This window comes from Rhinoderma darwinii, chromosome 10 (assembly GCF_050947455.1).
Source record: "Rhinoderma darwinii isolate aRhiDar2 chromosome 10, aRhiDar2.hap1, whole genome shotgun sequence".
NCBI lineage: Eukaryota > Metazoa > Chordata > Amphibia > Anura > Rhinodermatidae > Rhinoderma > Rhinoderma darwinii.
Window position 1 is genome coordinate 82,458,484 of NC_134696.1, and position 20,311 is coordinate 82,478,794.

Genomic DNA, 20,311 nt, shown 5'->3' on the forward strand with positions numbered 1-20,311 from the left:
TTATGGTGGCACAAGCTGGGCACCACATATTGGCATATCTAAGGAAAAATTCCCATTTTCATTCTCCCACATCGTGTGCACACGAATTTCTGCAAAACACCTGTGGGGTTAACATGCTCACTACAACCCTAGGTGAATATCTTGAGGGTGTTGTTTCCAAAATAGGGTCACTTCTGGGGGGGGATCCACTGTTTTGGTCCCACAGGGACTTTGCAAATGCAACATAGCGACCAGAAACCAAATGCAGCAAAATCTGTACACCAAAAGCAAATGGCGCTCCTTCCCTTCTGATCCCTGGCGTGTGCCCAAACAGCATTTTATGACCAGTTGTGGGTTATTGCCGTACTCCAAAGAAGTTGCTTTACAAATGTTGGGGTTCTTTTTTTCCTTTATTTGTTGAGAAAATTAAAAATTTGGAGCTAAAGCTACGTCTTATTGAAGAAAAAGGATTTTTTTTATTTTCACTGCCCAATTTTAATAAAATCTATGAAACACCTGTGGGGGCAAAATGCTCACTACACCCCTAGATGGATTCCTCAAGGGGTGTAGTTTTCTCAATGGAGTCACTTTTTTGGTGTTTTCACTGTTTTGGTCCCTCAGGGGCTTTGCAAATGCGACATGGAGTGCGCAAACAATTCCTGCTAAATTTGAGCTCCAAAAGCCAAATAGCGCTCTTTCCCTTCTAAGCTCCACCGTGTGTCCAAACATCCGTTTATAACCACATGTGGGGTATTGTTTTACTCGGGAGAAATTGCTTTACAAATGTTATGCTGCTTTTTCTCCTTTAGTCCTCGTGGAAATTAGAAAAAATTAGCTAAACCTACATTATCTTTGAAAGAATGACGATTTTCATTTTCACGGCCTACTTCCAATAATTTCTGCAAAAAACCTGCGGGGTCAAAATGCTCACTATACCCCTAGATAATTTCCACAAGGGGTGTAGTTTCCCAAATGGGGTCACTTTTGGTGGATTTCCACTGTTTTGGCACCAAAAGAGCCCTTGAAACCTGACATGGTGCCTAAAATATATTCTAATAAAAAGGAGGCCCAAAATCCACTAGGTGCTCCTTTGCTTCGGAGACCAATGCTTCAGTACATTACCGCACTAGGGCCACATGTGGGATATTTCTAAAAACTGCAGAATCTGGGCAATAAATATTGAGTTGCGTTTCTCTGGTAAAAACTTCAGTGTTACAAAAAAAATAGATTAAAAATGAATTTCTGCAAAAAAAAAAATGAAATTTGAAAATTTCACCTCTACGTTGCTTTAATTCCTGTGAAACGTTTAAAGGGTTAAGAAACTTTCTAAATGCTGTTTTGAATACTTTGAGGGGTCAAGTTTTTAAAATGGGATGACTTTTTGGGGGTTTCTAATATATAAGGCCCTAAAAGCCGCTTCACAACTGAACTGGCCCCTGTAAAAATAGCCTTTTGAAATTTTCTTGAAAATGTGAGAAATTGCTGCTAAATTTCTAAGCCTTGTGACGTCATAGAAAAATAAAAGGACGTTCAAAAAACGATGCCAATCTAAAGTAGACATATGGGGGATGTTAATTAGCAACAATTTTGTGTGGTATAACTGCCTGTCTTACAAGCAGATACATTTACATTTAGAAAAATGCTAATTTTTGCAATTTTTCACAAAATTTTGGTGTTTTTCACTGGTAAATATTGAATTTATCAACCACATTTTTCCACTATCATAAAGTCCAATGTGTCACGAGAAAACAATCTCAGAATCGCTTTGATAGGTAAAAGCATTCCGGAGTTATTACCACATAAAGTGAAATATGTCAGATTTGAAAAAATGGGTCTGGTCCTGAAGGCCAAAATGAGCTTGGTCCTGAAGGGGTTAAAGAGGCTTTGTCACCAGATTATAAATGCCCTATCTCCTACATAATCTAATTGGCGCTGTAATATAGATTACAATAGTGGTTTTTATTTTGAAAAACAATGATTTTTTACCAAGTTATAAACAATTAATATACCAGTGGGCGTGTTTTTACTTTTTACCAACTTGGCGTTGTAAAGAGAAGTGTATGACACTGATTGGTCATTGAGTGGTCGCTGATTGGTCAGCATCATACACTCCTCTGTACAACGCCAACTTTGTAAAAATTAAAAATACGCCCAGTTGTCTATTAAGAAACTAATTAGCATAAATCTAAAATTGTTTATAACTTGGTCAAAAATGATTGTTTTTCAAAATAAAAACCACTGTTGTTATGTACATTACAGCGCCGATCAGATTATGTAGGAGATAGGGCACTTATAATCTGGTAACAGAGCCTCTTTAAGGAGAAATGGGCTGTCTCAAGGGTGCGCCATTGTTGCAACTTTTTTACCAGGATTCAGCAATTGGAAAAAAATGACCTCATAAGTGTGATTGATTGATGTGTAGTGCAAGTACAGGGTGGGCCATTTATATGGATACACCTAAATAAAATGGGAATGGTAGGTGATATTAACTTCCTGTTTGTGGCACATTAGTATATGGGAGGGGGGAAACTTTTCAAGCTGGGTTGTTGACCATGGCTGCCATTTTGAAGTCTGCCATTTTGTATCCAACTTTAGTTTTTTCAATGGGAAGAGGGTCATGTGACACATCAAACTTATCGAGAATTTCACAAGAAAAACAATGGTGTGCTTGGTTTTAACGTTACTTTATTTTTTCATGAGTTATTTACAAGTTTCTGACCACTTATAAAATGTGTTCAAAGTGCTGCACATTGTGTTGGATTGTCAATGCAACCCTCTTCTCCCACTCTTCACACACTGATAGCAACACCGCAGAAGAAATGCTAGCACAGGCTTCCAGTATCCGTAGTTTCAGTTGCTGCACATCTCGTATCTTCACAGCATAGCCAATTGCCTTCAGATGACCCCAAAGATAAAAGTCTAAGGGTGGTCAGATCGGGAGACCTAGGGGGCCATTCAACTGGCCCACGACAACCAATCCACTTTCCAGGAAACTGTTCATCTAGGAATGCTCGGACCTGACACCCATAATGACATAAATAACTCATGAAAGAATAAAGTAACGTTAAAACCAAGCACACCATTGTTTTTCTTGTGAAATTCTCGATAAGTTTGATGTGTCACATGACCATCTTCCCATTGAAAAAACTAAAGTTGGATACAAAATGGCCGACTTCAAAATGGCCGCCATGGTCAACACCCAACTTGAAAAGTTTCCCCCCTCCCATATACTAATGTGCCACAAACAGGAAGTTAATATCACCAACCATTCCCATTTTATTTAGGTGTATCCATATAAATGGCCCACCCTGTAGTTCTTGTGTGGTATGTGTCCTGTGCTTGTGCGGCACGTGTGCGGTCTGTGAGTGGCGCGTGTGCTACATGTGTCCTATGTGTGTGTGGTTTATGTCTGGCGTGTGAGTGATGCATGAGAGGAGTGTGCTGTGCCTCCAGAGAAGTCATGGTCACTAATATGCAGTAGCCTAAAAATCCATACCTAGCGCTGCAAAGCTGCTGAAGAGTTCTGAAGTTTGCACTCCTGCACAGCCTGCCCCTGTGACGATATGTCAGCACTAGAATAGGTGATCCCTGCTGTTCTACTCTACTGTGTATTTATTTATTACTAGGTTATGCTGGGGCTTTAGTGCCTCAGTGCTCCACTGCATATTTAATAATTACTAGGTTATGATGGGACGTGTAGTACCTCAATGTTCCAGTATGTAATCATTCATTTCTAGATTATACTGGGACTTGTAGTGACTCAGTGTTCCAGTTAGTAATTATTCTTTCTAGGTTTATTCTACAAAATAGAGTAGGTGGACCAACCATAGTGAATGCGCTCGCTCCATTGACTTACACTGTGTGGACTTCAAATTACATTAATCAGCACAGCGTAGAGAACGTCTCAGACTACCACTTCCACCATGCATGTTTCCACTGAGGGGAAGCAGTGGCCTAAGAGTTACGGCTGACAAGAGCGGGAGAGAGGAGGCGGCGGCAGCTGCGTCTGTGTAGTGGATCACTGCTGCACGCGTGTATATGTGGGAGCGCGCTTTAATCTCTCCAGCTCCTGTCAGCCAGTGATGAGAAGACTGTGTAATCTCGTGAGATAGATCACACAGCAGAAGCTGCTCTGACGCCGTTCACAGCCCCACTGACAGTAAAGGGCCTAATTTACATATCGGGCGCCAATAATAACGGCACCGATATTTCCAGAATGGCAGAGGCTGGACAGCTAATTCAAAGTGCCCGGGTCTGTGCAGCAGCACCTATAACATGATGCTCTCAGCTGCACATGTCTGGGGTAGTGAAAAGTTCTCTTTAAAAAATAAATTGGGATGTTCCACTTTATGCCCTTATCATAGCACCACACTGAAAGTGAAGGCACATGCTGGGTTTTCTAGGAGTTTCTACTATTCCACTTGACTTCTTCTTTTTTTTTTTACATTTCATACTATTCATCTGTAAGTGGTTTCTGATACTTTCTTAGAAAGCAGTGAGAATATTTTCCATGTCGTATATCTGATATCTATAATTTTGGTTGCTTAAAAATTGTAATGAAGAAAAGTTTATTAAAGTTGACTGGTCATTCTGCTGCTTCATCTCTTCCCATGTCCCGACTTAGCCTTTCAGCCTTTAAATACCAGCTGCACATCTTGTTTGCAAGTCTTCCCAATGTCAATGTAGGCTTTATCATAAAACTTTTCATTTACACCAGTTGTAGGGACATAATCCTCCATGATTGTGATGTTTAATTACTGTGTATCAACCAATCACAACCTTGTATCCAATTGTACGGTTTTAATGACATCTATACTGATTGTAATGCCTAAGACTTTCTTCTATTGCTTCATACCTTAAAGCAGTTGTCCGGACACGGGTCGGTTTTTCATACTGATGACCCCCACCGATCATATACCGATGACCTATCCTGTGGATAGGTCATCAGTATGAAAAAACGCCCTGTGCACAGTCAACCCCTTTAACCCCTTCTCGCATTTTCACATAACTGTACATAATGGAATGCGGCCTGTTGCTGCATTTCCATGCACAGTTAGGTGATCGGTTTAAACTGCCGCCTTACCGGGATGTGCGGCAGCAGTTCAGTGAAGACGGCTGTCTGTGACAGTCTAGCAAATAGGGGAGATGGCAGAGGACCAATCTTAGCAGTCCTCGGCCGGCGATCTCAGTGATTGCTCAATCAGTGCAGATGGACCAACCACTTAAAGCATGTCCGTTGGAGGGGGGTGTTTAGTGTATTCCCTATCTCTGAACGCTTCACTTCTGTCAGGGAAGCGATCAGAGACAGAGCTATTGCAGTGTATCAATATAAACTGGCTAGTAGCCAATTTAACCCCATGACCACCTAGTAGCCAGACCACTGTACCCTATATACCTGTCCTGTGGCCTAGACAGGTGTCCTGTGCGATATAAAGTTGTCTTGCGCCCATCACCAGCAACAGAACAGTACCCTTGGTGCCCCATCATAAGTGTAGCAGCCTCCTGTGCCTCATCCAGCCTCTAGTGCCTCATCCAAGCTCTTGTGCCTCATCCAAGCTCCTGTGCCTCATACAGCCTCTTGTGCGAACGATTCACTGCCCAGTGTAAACAATTTAAAAAAATCAACCCCATTATTGCCCCATCACAACCCTCCTGGTTCTGCATACCAGCATCTTGTGCCTGATTGGCACCTATACCCTCCTACTGTGAATCATCCAGTGTCCTGTGCCTGATTGGCACCTATACCAGAATACGGTGCATTATTAGAATTTTGTGCCTAATCCAAAGTCTCTTTGATAATCTATAATTCACTTCCCAGTGACGTGTGTGTGTGTGTGTGGAAAAAAATAAATGAACTACTTTATTGCCTCATCACTACCCTCCTGTATCCTGCGCCTAATTGAGACAAACTTTGCCCATACCAAACTCCTTTACCTCATCTCCATCCACCTTAGCTTGACACCTGTTACTCAGGAGTGTTTGGAGATAGGGGGATAATATAATTACATTGGGTTTAGAAAATTAGTTCAAGTTCTATAAAAAACAAAAAAACACAAAAAAAGTTTTATGTTAATTTTGTCGCCTGTAACACTTGTTACTAAGTGCTCAGTGACACAGGGAGTTTCTACTTTGGGTTTGGGAATACGTTTTCAAATTTTATTTAAAAAAAAACAAAAAAACAAAAAAATAAAAACACAAATAAGAGTTTTACAATGGTTTTAGAGAAGAAAAAAAAATATGACTAAGCGGCTGTATGCTGCAGAAGAGGCATGTGCCTTGCTCTTTGAGAAATCTGGCAGTGGGGATGAGGTGACATTTTTAGTGTCCTCTTCACCAAGTGATTCATCAACTGATGAACCGCCACGTAGGTGTCCAAGGGTAGGTGTCAGTAGTGCACAATCGCAGCCCAGTACAACTGACTCCACATGGATTCCCGCAGATAATTTTGTGCCCCAGGTGCCTGAATTTACCACGACTCCCAGCATCAATGTAGATACCGCAGGTTTCAGTGCAATCAACTTTTTTCAACTGTTCTTCACTGATGACCTTGTGAACTTGATGGTGGCACAAACAAACATCTATGCAGAGCAATTTATTGCCCGTAATCCAAATTGTTATTACACCAGGCACCAAAAATGGACCCCCACAAACCCATGTATGGTCATTACTAGAGATGAGCGAACTTATGAAAAGTTCGGTTCGGCTGGTTCGCCGAATTTCATGAAAAAGTTTGATTCTGACCGAACCTGTAATACAAGAAAGCCCCTAAAAATCATGTATAACACTGTTTAAAAGCCATAGAAGCCCTGTATAACACTCTTAGGTCAACCATGAGTGTATCCAAGTAGTTTTGAGCTGTCTTTAAGGCAAAGTTAGTGTCAAAGTTACGCCAACATGTATGGCTATAGGAAAACGGATGGGACACGGTGATAACTAACAGAAACCACTGCACTTGTGCATGTTGTATGCTTAATGCATTGTTAAAAAAGGTACAAAAATTAACCATTTTTGGCGGCAGATGCCTGCCAGGGTTCATACATATAAGGTGGTAAAAGAAGAAGCAATGGCTTTTGACAAGCCCTCAAAAAATGTACCCTTTATGGTGGCAGATGCCTGCCGGGGGTTCATCCATACATGGATGTAAAAGCAATAAGCAATGGCTTTTGACAAGCCCTCCAAAAGTTTACCCTTTTTATTGGCAGATGCCTGCCGGGGTTCATCCATACATGGATGTAAAAGCAACAAGCAATGGCTTTTCACAAGCCCTCCAAAAATGTACCCTTTTTATTGGCAGATGCCTGCCGGGATTCATCCATACATGGATGTAAAAGCAACAAGCAATGGCTTTTCACAAGCCCTCCAGGCCTGCTTGTAGCAGACGGCAGTGGAGGTGTATTGGTGGTAGTAGAGGTAGCCAACGGACAGCAAGGGTGGTGGTAGTAGTAGTAGCAGCACATTAAAAGAGACTGGACAGTCACAGGACAAAGCCCTGTGGTGGAGCTGGCCTCAGGCCTGCTTGTAGCAGACGGCAGTGGAGGTATATTGGTGGTAGTAGAGGTAGCCAACGGACAGCAAGGGTGGTAGTAGTAGTAGCAGCACATTAAAAGACACTGGACAGTCACAGGACAAAGCCCTGTGGTGGGGCAGGCCTGCTTGTAGCAGACGGCACTGGGGGTGGATTGGTGGTGGTTGACTGGTAGTAGTGGTGGTGGTGGACTACTGACAGCACGGGTGGTGGTGGTAGTAGTAGTAGCTGCATCAAAAGCACAGCAGCACATTAAAAAAGAGTGGACAGGACAAAGCCCTGTGGTTGTTTTTCTGAGACTTGTCAGAGGTACTGCGGATGGTGCTGTGCTGTGTATGAGGACCGGCGTCGGTTACTAGGCAGACACAGACAACATGGAAGATCAAGCCAAGGCTTCCTTTGGAACAAAACATGTGGAAAATAAACTGTGGCAGAATTTTACAATCCCCAAGATAAAAAGAGGACATTAAAAAAAGACTGTGGTGGGGCAGGCCTGCTTGTAGCAGACGGCAGTGGAGGTGTATTGGTGGTAGTAGAGGTAGCCAACGGACAGCAAGGGTGGGGGTAGTAGTAGTAGTAGCAGCACATTAAAAGAGACTGGACAGTCACAGGACAAAGCCCTGTGGTGGGGCTGGCCTCAGGCCTGCTTGTAGCAGATGGCAGTGGAGGTGTATTGGTGGTAGAAGAGGTAGCCAATGGACAGCAAGGGTGGTGGTAGTAGTAGTAGTAGCAGCACATTAAAAGACACTGGACAGTCACAGGACAAAGCCCTGTGGTGGGGCAGGCCTGCTTGTAGCAGACGGCAGTGGAGGTGTATTGGTGCTAGTAGAGGTAGCCAACGGACAGCAAGGGTGGTGGTAGTAGTAGTAGTAGCAGCACATTAAAAGAGACTGGACAGTCACAGGACAAAGCCCTGTGGTGGGGCAGGCCTGCTTGTAGCAGACGGCACTGGGGGTGGATTGGTGGTAGAAGTAGTGACAGCACCAACAGCGGCACATTAAAAAAAGAGTGAACAGGACAGAATCCCGTAGTAGCAGGCGGCAGTAGCAGGCGGCAGCGGCAGCAGCAGCAGCAGCAATGTCAGATCTAATCAGTGGCATCAGGCACAGGGGTTTTAAAATCCTCACCGATCCACGCTTGATTCATTTTCAGAAACGTGAGATTTTCCAAGCTGTTGGCGGACAATCTTGTTCGCTTAGGGGTGACGAAGCCCCCTGCCGCGCTGAATACCCTCTCTGACGCTACACTGGAGTGTGGACAAGACAGTACACCCATGGCAAACTGGGCCATGTCTTGCCAATGATCCAATCTGCTGACCCAGAAGTCCATGGGGTCTGGGATCAGGATTTCTGACGTAGAAAGGGCACAGTCCAGGTACGAGTGAACCTGGTTGGTTAGGTGCTGGTGATGGTGAACATCCCTTTGGTGACTACGATGTGTGTCAGGTCAGGGTATTGGATGTAAAAATTTTGTCATCATATTTTCCAAACTGAATTGGCTGCTGCTGCTGCCGCTGCTGCCGCCTATTGCAGAGGTAGCTCTGCCAGAGGCGGTGGAACGATGAGACAGTGGGGAGCGGAGAGTGGCCCCCCGGTCAGACATGCTTGCAGCAGGTGTTTGCCATTTGAAAGACGTGACAAGCTGGCTGCATAGCTTCTCTCGATAATAAGCCAATTTTGCCTCCCTCTCGGAAGGCGCAAAAAACTCCCCCATTCTGGCTTTATACCGAGGGTCTAAAAGTGTGGCTATCCAGTACTCATCTCTTTGCTTCATGCTAACAATACGACAGTCAGCGCGCAAGTAACCAAGCATACAGCTCGCCATCCTGGCCAGCGTTTCAGAGGGCCCGGTTGGTTCCATCTTCGCCCCATACTGCCATGGTTGTCCATCATCAAGGTCGTCGTCAGACTCGTCATCACCATCACTGTCATGTTGTGCGGCTGCCTCATCCCCTATCCCTTCCTGTGATTCCATCTCCAAATCCAGCTCCTCTTCAGGTCCTGTTTCCTTCTCCTTCTCCTCCTCCTCCTCAACATCCATAGCCAGATGTGATCCTTCCTCCATCCTTTGCAGAATCATCGCTGTGAGCGTTTGCTCCATAATGAATATCAGCGGCATAACATCGTTCATTCCGCTAGCATCACGGCTCACAAATCGCGTGGCCTCTTCAAAGGGCCTCAAAACGCGACATGCGTCTCTAACCAGCTGCCAGTGCCTGAGCTCGAAATTACACTGGCTCCAAACGCTGCCCGTCTGCTACATCAGGAAATCATTCACGACTTTCCGCTGTTCGTACAGACGGTCCAACATGTGCAGGGTGGAATTCCAGCGTGTTGGAACGTCACAAATCAGGCTGTGTTCTGGGAGATTGTTTTGACGCTGCAAGTCCAGGAAGGCGTGCTTAAATGCATACAAACGTCTAAAGCGAACGCAAACCCTCCTGGACATGGCCAGCACACCCTTCAAACCAACATATGACTTTAAGAAGCGTGTTATGACCAGATTGATCACATGTGCCATGCAAGGAGCGTGTGTCAGGTGACCTAGACGCAGTGCAGCCACAACGTTCTTCCCGTTATCAGAGACAACATTGCCCAGTGTGAGTTTCAGAGGAGACAGCCAGCGTGCGATTTCCTCCTTGATGCACAGCAGCAGCTCCTGCCCTGTGTGGCTTTTCTCGCACAGGCTCAGCAGGTGTAAGACAGCGTTGTGGCGCTTCACCTTGCACCTATGAAAAGAGGAGGGAGGAGGAGTGGAAGATACGCTGTGTCCTGTCGGGGACGGGAAGACCTCCAAGGAGGAAGGCAAGGAGGAGGAGGAGGAGTAGGAGGAGTAGGAGGATGGTAGGCGCCTGGTGTCCGGAGTTGAACCAGAAAGATACAAGCGTGGAGGTGGTAATGCCTGGCATTGCTGCGGTGGTGCATCGGACTGCAAAATATTGACCCAGTGGGCCGTGAAAGACATGTACTGTCCCTGCCCATAGTTGCTGCTCCACGTGTCGACGGTGGCATGTACCCTGCTGCACACGGATAATTGCAAGGACTGGCCCACCTTTTCCTCCACGTGCTTGTGCAAGGCAGGGACAGCTGTTTTGGAGAAGTAATGTCGGCTAGGTATTCGCCACCTAGGCTGAGCGCACGCCATCAATTGCTTGAAGCCGGCGGAACAACTTAGCCAGGTGTGAATTAAGCCACAGGACAAGTGGATGACTGGGTATATATTGTTGCTTATTGGACAACGATTCCGTAATGGATAACTGACGGGACGTAGGAGGAGCACTAGATGACAGTGATGATGATGATGACAACGACATGGTGGATAAGGCCTGGCTACTACTTAGATGACAGGGACTCGGAGCAGCTACAGCAGTGGCAGAGGGGTCTTCATTAGATGTACATGATGGTGGGGCATGTCGATTGTCCCACATGGCCTTGTGATGCCGCTCCATGTGTTTACGTAGAGCGGTAGTTCCTACATTGCTGCCCTGCCCACGCCTTATATTCTGCTTGCAGATACGGCACTGTGCCATGTTTTCGTCCTCTGGGAAGGTACAGAAAAATTGCCACACGGCAGAGTACCGTAAAGTGGTAGTACCACGTCCAACACCACCCGAGCTTGCCCCTTGTCTGGCAGGCTTTTTTCGGGAGCCTACACCAGTAGCATCAGTGTCGCCGTCACCGGCTCCTGAGCTGACCATACCGCTGCAACGTTTTGCAGATTGACTTCTGCCTCTACCTCGGCTTGGCTGTTTATCACTGCCAGTGCCGCCACTACTACCCTCCTCCTCTGACGCCGTCATCACCTCGTCACCTGGTTCCCACGTCCTGTCTAAAACAACATCATCATAGCCCTCCTCATCATCCCCGCCACTTCTGTCACTGTGTTGTGAATGTGATGTGACATCATGGCGGGCTCCATGCCCGCCCTCATTACTGCGTCTGCCACCACGGCTACCACCAACACCCCCACTACCACAGCTATGCGTCTCGGACACCGCTTCCACCTCCACCACCGCCGCAACACACTCCGTTGGCTGACTCGCGGAAAACAAATCATCATCACTATGTTGTTCAGTATCTTCCTTCGCACCCGAGGAGATGTCTCTTAGGACTTTCAGGAAAGATGGCTTCCCGCTAGGAAGGGGGAGTGAAGACATAGATGATGGAATGGAAACGCTAGAAATACCCATATTACTACTGTCACTGTGCCAAGGAACTGTAGAGGATCTGGAATCCAACGAAACCTGGCATGAAGCCAGATCATCAGAGTCTTCCTGCTGAGATGACCGCGAGCCAGCCAACCAGTCCACAATGGCCGTATTGTCTAAAGTAACCCGCCCACCGGAGGAGATGGACAAGTCTGGCTTGCTGATACTGCGACTACTACCAGCAGGCACATGGCTGCTGCTAATAGTGGAACTGGGCACATGTCTTGTGCCACAAATGCTGGTACTGGGTCTGGCACCAACAGATCCAACATTTGGACTGAAAGAGGACATGGCATGGGTGTTTTTTCCTCTACCCCGTCCTTTCACAACCTTTTTTTTACCAGACATTTCACTGCTGTGCTGGAGTGCAGCAAGTTGAATCAAAACCCCGGGGATGAGCCCCTTCTAAAAGCGTATTCACACACTGTCTTGGCAAATGGCAATGAGAATTTCTATCAGCCATTGTGCACTGACTCAGGGAATGCTGGCCCTGGGCGTTGTAGTACTACAAAGGCTGCCTCAGCTGCCTGTATTGCAAGTTGGATGCAACGGGGATGAGCCCCTTCTAAAGGCTTATTCACACACTGGCTTGGCAAATGGCAATGAATGAGAATTTCTATCAGCCACTGTGCACTCAGGGAATGCTGGGCGTTATAGTACTACAAAGGCTGCCTGTATTGCAAGTTGGATTGTTATGTTAACGGGGATGAGCCCCTTCTAAAAGCTTATTCACACACTGGCTTGGCAAATGGCAATAAATGAGAATTTCTATCAGCTACTGTGCACTGACTCAGGGAATGCTGGCCCTGGGCGTTTAGTACTACAAAGGCTGCCTCAGCTGCCTGTATTGCAAGTTGGATGCAACGGGGATGAGCCTCTTCTAAAAGCGTATTCACACACTGGCTTGGCAAATGGCAATGAATGAGAATTTCTATCAGCCACGCTGCGGTGCACTCGGGGAATGCTGGGCGTTGTAGTACTACAAAGGCTGCCTGTATTTCAAGTTGGATTGTTATGTTAACCCATGCAACGGGGATGAGCCCTTCTAAAAGCTTATTCACACACTGGCTTGGCAAATGGCAATGAATGAGTATTTCTATCAGCCACGGTGCACTCAGGGAATGCTGGGCGTTGTAGTACTACAAAGGCTGCCTGTATTGCAAGTTGGATTGTTATGTTAACCCATGCAACGGGGATGAGCCCCTTCTAAAAGCTTATTCACACACTGGCTTGGCAAATGGCAATGAATGAGAATTTATATCAGCCACTGTGCACTCAGTGAATGCTGGGCGTTGTAGTACTACAAAGGCTGCCTGTATTGCAAGTTGGATTGTTATGTTAACCCATGCAACGGGGATGAGCCCCTTCTAAAAGCTTATTCACACACTGGCTTGGCAAATGGCAATGAATGAGAATTTCTATCAGCCACTGTGCACTGACTCAGGGAATGCTGGCCCTGGGAGTTTAGTACTACAAAGGCTGCCTCAGCTGCCTGTATTGCAAGTTGGATGCAACGGGGATGAGCCCCTTCTAAAAGCTTATTCACACACTGGCTTGGCAAATGGCAATGAATGAGAATTTCTATCAGCCACGCCGCGGTGCACTCAGGGAATGCTGGGCGTTGTAGTACTACAAAGGCTACCTGTATTGCAAGTTGGATTGTTATGTTAACCCATGCAACGGGGATGAGCCCCTTCTAAAAGCTTATTCACACACTGGCTTGGCAAATGGCAATGAATGAGTATTTCTATCAGCCACGGTGCACTCAGGGAATGCTGGGCGTTGTAGTACTACAAAGGCTGCCTGTATTGCAAGTTGGATTGTTATGTTAACCTATGCAATGGGGATGAGCCCCTTCTAAAAGCTTATTCACACACTGGCTTGGCAAATGGCAATGAATGAGAATTTCTATCAGCCACGCCGCGGTGCACTCAGGGAATGCTGGGCGTTGTAGTACTACAAAGGCTGCCTGTATTGCAAGTTGGATTGTTATGTTAACCCATGCAACGGGGATGAGCCCTTCTAAAAGCTTATTCACACACTGGCTTGGCAAATGGCAATGAATGAGTATTTCTATCAGCCACGGTGCACTCAGGGAATGCTGTGCGTTGTAGTACTACAAAGGCTACCTGTATTGCAAGTTGGATTGTTATGTTAACCCATGCAACGGGGATGAGCCCCTTCTAAAAGCTTATTCACACACTGGCTTGGCAAATGGCAATGAATGAGTATTTCTATCAGCCACGGTGCACTCAGGGAATGCTGGGCATTGTAGTACTACAAAGGCTGCCTGTATTGCAAGTTGGATTGTTATGTTAACCTATGCAACGGGGATGAGCCCCTTCTAAAAGCTTATTCACACACTGGCTTGGAAAATGGCAATGAATGAGAATTTCTATCAGCCACGCCGCGGTGCACTCAGGGAATGCTGGGCGTTGTAGTACTACAAAGGCTGCCTGTATTGCAAGTTGGATTGTTATGTTAACCCATGCAACGGGGATGAGCCCTTCTAAAAGCTTATTCACACACTGGCTTGGCAAATGGCAATGAATGAGAATTTCTATCAGCCACGGTGCACTCAGGGAATGCTGGGTGTTGTAGTACTACAAAGGCTGCCTGTATTGCAAGTTGGATTGTTATGTTAACCCATGCAACGGGGATGAGCCCCTTCTAAAAGCTTATTCACACACTGGCTTGGCAAATGGCAATGAATGAGAATTTCTATCAGCCACGGTGCACTCAGGGAATGCTGGGCGTTGTAGTACTACAAAGGCTGCCTGTATTGCAAGTTGGATTGTTATGTTAACCCATGCAACGGGGATGAGCCCCTTCTAAAAGCTTATTCACACACTGGCTTGGCAAATGGCAATGAATGAGAATTTATATCAGCCACTGTGCACTCAGTGAATGCTGGGCGTTGTAGTACTACAAAGGCTGCCTGTATTGCAAGTTGGATTGTTATGTTAACCCATGCAACGGGGATGAGCCCCTTCTAAAAGCTTATTCACACACTGGCTTGGCAAATGGCAATGAATGAGAATTTCTATCAGCCACGCCGCGGTGCACTCAGGGAATGCTAGGCGTTGTAGTACTACAAAGGCTTCCTGTATTGCAAGTTGGATTGTTATGTTAACCCATGCAACGGGGATGAGCCCCTTCTAAAAGCTTATTCACACACTGGCTGGGCAAATGGCAATGAATACGAATTTCTATCAGCCACGGTGCACTGACTCAGGGAATGCTGGGCGTTGTAGTACTACAAAGGCTGCCTGTATTGCAAGTTGGATTGTTATGTTAACGGGGATGAGCCCCTTCTAAAAGCTTATTCACACACTGGCTTGGCAAATGGCAATGAATGAGAATTTCTATCAGCCACGCCGCGGTGCACTCAGGGAATGCTGGGCGTTGTAGTACTACAAAGGCTGCCTGTATTGCAAGTTGGATTGTTATGTTAACCCATGCAACGAGGATGAGCCCATTCTAAAAGCTTATTCACACACTGGCTTGGCAAATGGCAATGAATGAGAATTTCTATCAGCCACGGTGCACTGATTCAGGGAATGCTGGGCGTTATAGTACTACAAAGGCTGCCTGTACTGCAAGTTGGATTGTTATGTTAATGGGGATGAGCCCCTTCTAAAAGCTTACTCACACACTGGCTTGGCAAATGGCAATGAATGAGAATTTCTATCAGCCACGCCGCGGTGCACTAAGGGAATGCTGGGCGTTGTAGTAGTACTACAAAGGCTGCCTGTATTAAAGTTGGATTGTTAGGTTAACCCATGCAACGGGGATGAGCCCCTTATAAAAGCTTATTCACACACTGGCTTGGCAAATGGAGAATTTGTATTGCAATTTGGATTTTGATTGTTGAGAGTAGAGTAGACTCCCGCTGTAGTGGATGAGCCCCTTCGATTGCTGGATTCCTGGCTTTTAGATTCCTAAAGCTTTCCCTAACTGCACAGAGATGCTATCCCTACAGCTCCTGTCTCTAAAATGGCCGCTGAGCTCCGTGCATAGACTTTTATTGCAGGCTTGAGCCCGCCCCTATGCTGCCTCCCGATTGGCTGGGAGAGCCATTTGCACTGCATTATGGGGTAGCCTGATGTCAGGTGATATTTTGAAATCCTCCATTTTACATATACCATGTGGCAGGCATCAAAATGTAGCCGGGTTCGGTCAAAACGGGTTCGGCCGAACCCGGTGAAGTTCGGATTCGCTGCGAACCGAACTTTTCACAATGTTCGGACCGAAACCGGGTTCAGTTGTCCCGGTTCGCTCATCTCTAGTCATTACCAAAAAAAAACACGATACGTTCTTATTGGAACAGAGACATCTTTTATCATTCTCCTCTTTATTTTCTTGCCATGCCCTGGACCCGTTTTGAAAGTTTATTCAAATTCCTTCACTATAACAATAATGATGAGTTCCCACCCCCAAACGACCAAAATTATGATAGACTCTATAAAATTAGGCCAGTAGTTGACCACTACAACTTAAAATTTAGGAAGGTCTATACCCCCAAAAAATGCCTAGCAGTGGGCAAATCCCTAGAAAACTTAAAAGGCAAATTACACTTCCGCTAGTACCTGCTAAACAAAAGGGCTAGGCATGGCGTGAAGCTGTATAAGGCCTGCAAAAGTGTGTCCGGGTATACACTGCGTTTTCGTGTATATTAAGGGAAGAATTCGAAGATCAAACCACCAGACTGTCCCCCTGTCCTAGGAATAAGTGGGAGGATAGTATGGGATTTGCTCCACCTCATATTGGACCACGGATACCACTTGTATTTGGATAATTATTACAACAGCGTCCCCATCCTAAAGCGCATTGCTGCCAGGGACACACTAGCATGTGGCAAAATTCGGCAAAATCAAAAGGGTCTCCCCAAGTCCTTTATGGAACAGACACTGGGCCATGGGGAAAGCAGGGCTGTTTGCTCTGAAAATGTAATGCTTGTCAAATTTAAAGACAAGCGTGATGTCTTTGTTTTGACCACACTCCATGCTAATCGATCCACCCCAGTTCCATTTAGAGGAGCCACTGAGCAGAGCATCAAGCCTATGTGCATCCAGGACTATAACCAATTTATGGGAGAGGTGGGTCTTTCGGACCAGGTCCTGCAGCCCTACAGTGCCCTAAGAAAATCTAGGGTGTGGTATAAAAAAATGGCTGTATGCCTCACCCAAGTGGCACTTTATAACGCCTTTGTTCTCTACAGAACAGCAGACAATACAGAGACTTTCCTGGGATTTCAGGAAAAAATGATAAAGAAAGAAATTTTTGGAGACCAGGAAGGAGAGGGCAGCAGTGATGGCAGCAGCACTTCTGGGATCTCCAGAATAATACATAGCCAGCATTTCCCTGAGTACTTCCGCATACAGAGAAAAAACAAAAACCCCAAAAGAAGTGTCGAGTTTGCTCAATTAGAGGGATTAGGAAAGACACCACTCACTACTGTATGACTTGTCCCTCTAAATCGGGTCTCTGCATCGGAGAATGATTCTGTTTTTATCATACCTCTGTTGATATTCATTAAATCAAAATGTTACTACTCCGTTGACATCATATCCATTCCATTAATTTCTTAAATACCCCATGGACATTTATTTTCCAAATTAATTTCATATTTCAATAATACCACCCCCAAAGGAAAAAAACTAAAAATTCCCATTATACCCCTAGATGAATACTGTGCTTTGAAGGGTGTGATTTTATTAAATGAGGCTTTTCTTGAACTTTCTTTATGTTCTGGAGCCTCTGCAAACATAAGGGTATGTTCACACGCCCTATTTACGGCCGTAATTCTGGCGTTTTACTCCTCGAATTACGGCCGAAAAAACGGCTCTAAACCGTCTGCAAAGATCTGCCCATTGAATTCAATGGGTCTTACGGTGTTCTGTGCAGACGGGCTTTTTTTTACGCGCCGCTGTCAAAAGACGGCGCGTAAAAAACGCCTGCCTCAAAGAAGTGCATGTCACTGCTTGGGATGTAATTGGAGCAGTTTTTCATTGACTCCAATGAAGAACAGCTCCAATTACGTCCGTAAAAGACGCAGCGAAAAACACGTGCACTTGTCAAAACGTCTGAAATTCAGGAGCTGTTTTCGCCTGAAAACAGCTCCGGAATTTCAGATGTAATTGGCGTTGCCGTGTGAACATACCCTAAGGTGTTGCCTAAAAATGATCCATGTAAAAAGTAGGCCCTAAAAACCTCCTGTGTAAAAATCATATATGGAGTATTATTCAGCACAATATGTATATCTCCAGTGGCACAAGCTGGGCATAGAATATTGGGCCCCTAAATGGCATAATGGTGGAAAATTTGCAAGTTTCACTTTGCACCATCCAATGCACATTCAATTCTGGAAACGACCAGTGGATTTAAAATGCTCACTAAACACATGCAAGAATTCCTTGAAGTGTGTAGTTTCCAAACTAGGGTCACTTTCTGGGAATTTCAACTGCACTGGCACTTCAGGGGTACTGCAAATGAGACATGGTGCTGAAAAACCACTTGTGTAAAATTCATGCTCCAAAAACAAAATGGTGGACTTTCCCTTCTGAGCCCTACCGTGTGCCCAGGCAGCAGATAATGGGCACATGTGGGGTATTGCCCTTATCAGGAGAAATTGCATTACAAATTGTGGTGTTTTTTATTTTATTACCCCTCGTATAAATGAAAAATTTGGGGATAAAGCAACGTTTTATTGGAGAGAATGCAATTTTGCATTTTCATGGCCCATTTTTTGTAACTTCTATGAAACTCCTTTGGAGTCCAAATGCTCACTACACCCCTAAATAAATTCCATAAGGTGTGTAGTTTCCAAAATGGGGTCACTTCTTAGGGGTTTCCATTGAACTGGTACCTCGGGAGCTCTGCAAACGTGACATGGCACCCGAAAACCTTCCCAGCAAAATCTGTACTCCAAATACTGTCATGGAGTGGAGGAGAGGTAACAGACTGAGAGCTACGTAATGGTAAGAGCAGAGTTCACAGCAGCACTGAATCTGCACGCTCATCTCCTGAAATACTCTGTGCTGCTTTAAACTCTGTGGACAGGTTAGGATCCTGTTTCTTTTAAATGCTGCACTGTAGCGCAGCCTTATATAGTGGATCGAGCGGGTTCCCTAGCAGCATTTAAAAGAAACAGGATCCTGACCTGTCCACAGAGTTTAAGGCAGCACAGAGTATTTCAGGAGATGAGCACGGCCGGTCACGGGCAGCCGGACGTTTTTCCGAGCCGTGCTCCCATTATAAAGTATAGGAGCACGGCCCGTAAAATAAAAAAATAGAACATGTTCTATCTTTTTAACGGCACGGGCACCTTCCCGTGAGAAAACGGGAAGGTACCCGTTGCTAACAGAAGTCTATGGGCCCGCTATTTCGGGTCGTAATTACGACCCGTAATAACGGGTGTTTTACGGTCGTGTGCATGAGGCCCCGTAATGACGGGTGGCTACATGTGTGCACCCGTCATTACGGCAGCATTGCTAGGCGACATCAGTAAATAGTCACTGTCTAGGGTGCTGAAAGAGTTAACTGATCGGCAGTAACTGTTTCAGCACCCTGGACAGTGAATTCCGATCAGAATATAGAGTAACCTGTAAAAAAAAAAGACGTTCATACTTACCGAGAACTTTCTGCTTCCTCCAGTCCGGTCTCCTGGCCGTTGCCTTGGTGACGCGTCCCTCTCGACATCCGGCCCAACATTCCTGGATGACGATACAGCCCATGTGACCGCTGCAGCCAATCACAGGCTGCCGTGTCAGAAAAGAAGGTCGGACTGGAGGAAGAAGAGGAACTCGTCACCAAGACAACGACCGGGTACGTATGAAATGCTTTTTATTTTATTTTTAATCAGCAGCCTCTTTTCTCTATCAGTGATTGATAGAAACAAGTGGCTGCCGATTTGTATAATATTTTTGACCGGGTTCGGTCAAAACGGGTTCGGCCGAACTCGGTGAAGTTCGGATTCGCTGCAAACCGAACTTTTCCCGATGTTCGGACCGAAACCGGGTTCGGTTGTCCCGGTTCGCTCATCTCTAGTAGCCAGGTATCACTTGGTACAGATGGTTTTGAATAGTGGCTTTGAATCAAAAATTCTCTCAGATTCTTGCCTCTACTGTAAGTTAAACTTGGAGTGCTAGTTAGTACCCTGGCTTCCGTAGCCGACGGCAAGATGGCACTGGCCCAGGAGCTGAGGCGGCATCATCAGCGGTGGATGTCAGCTGTATGTTACAGCTGACATCCACCTGTAATGGCAGGAATCTGAGCTGGCTCCGATCCCTGCCATTAACCCCTTAGATGCAGCGATCGATGTCTGGGGCTTCCCCAGAGCCGGAGTCCCGGAAAGAGCGCTAGCATAGGCTCTGCTCCGGGACTCTGTGGAATTCCTTGACATCGCTGTCCATATATGGACAGTGTTGTCAGGGTCTTCCCCAGAGCGGAGTCCCGGGCAGAGCGCCAGTATAGGCTCTGATCCGTGACTCTGTGGAATCCCCTGACATCGCTGTCCATATATGGACAGTGTTGTCAGGGTCTTCCCCAGAGCCGGAGTCCCAGGCAGAGCGCTAGTATAGGGTCTGCTCCCGGACTCT